The sequence below is a fragment of the Montipora capricornis genome, chromosome 4 (genome assembly GCF_036669925.1).
Source record: "Montipora capricornis isolate CH-2021 chromosome 4, ASM3666992v2, whole genome shotgun sequence".
Lineage (NCBI taxonomy): Eukaryota > Metazoa > Cnidaria > Anthozoa > Scleractinia > Acroporidae > Montipora > Montipora capricornis.
The window spans coordinates 34,067,808-34,068,765 of NC_090886.1; the positions used below are offsets into that span (position 1 = coordinate 34,067,808).

At 26.5% G+C, this 958-nt stretch overlaps 1 non-coding gene across 1 annotated transcript; it reads right to left on the reverse strand.

Moving 5' to 3' along the window:
* Nucleotides 1-427: 427 nt before the first annotated feature.
* Trnas-aga (transfer RNA serine (anticodon AGA)) lies at nt 428-501 on the reverse strand. The gene has a single exon. It is a non-coding gene; the product is annotated as a tRNA-Ser (tRNA).
* Between the last annotated feature and the right edge of the window lie 457 nt (nt 502-958).

Here is a 958-nt window from a genome sequence, read left to right on the forward strand (position 1 = left end):
TATAAATTATAAGGAGTTCTGGAAGTATAAATTTGTATAATTCAAAAATTGGTGATGATTATGAAAGTGATATTCAATTAGATCAATATGATTTAAATGACAGCTTTATTGATGATTCTCAATGTAGTTTTGATGTTAATTCAGATAATACTTCTGAAACTGAAACAGAATATTCATCAGATTCTTACACAGATTTTTTCTGAAAACATATGAAAATATTATCTGCACATATAATATAAATGAAAAATTTAAAACAAATTATAGCTTTGTTAAACAGATGCTGCTTAACATATACAAAGATTTTAAAAAGGGGTAAAGCAAAAGAAAAAATAAGATTAAAAAAAAAAGTTGAAATTATTGAAAATTAAAAAAAACATCAACAATGATATTGAATGTAAGGAGAAATGTAAACTCGGAAAAATATCAGAGTCCCAGATGGGATTTGAACCCACGACCCTCCGTGATCTAGTCGGATGCTCTAACCACTGAGCTACTGGAGACTCTATGGTGAGCAAGGGTCAATTTGTGGGTCTCGACTGGAACCACATCGCGCGGCTACACAGCCAAGTATTGACTAGCACATTTGAAAGCCTTGATAAAATTTTTGATATTACATGTATAATTGATAAAATGTTTGAAAATGATCAAAAACGTCATATATTGAATTTGATCATAATAGATATTTTATTAAGGTTATCAATAAAAAGGATATAAACAAAAACAATGAGAAATACATTCATGATACTTTTTCAAATGAAGTAGTATTAATAAAAAAACTGATTTAAATATATAAGTAATATAATAAATTATAAATGGAAAATTTAGTTAAAGAATTAATCTTAGGATTAAAAAAATGATCCAGATATAACAAATGTGAAAGCATTTGCAATTGTAAATGAAAACGAAAAAACGTATCATGGTAATAAAAAAATACTTCAATGAAAAGATCGAAAAGAAG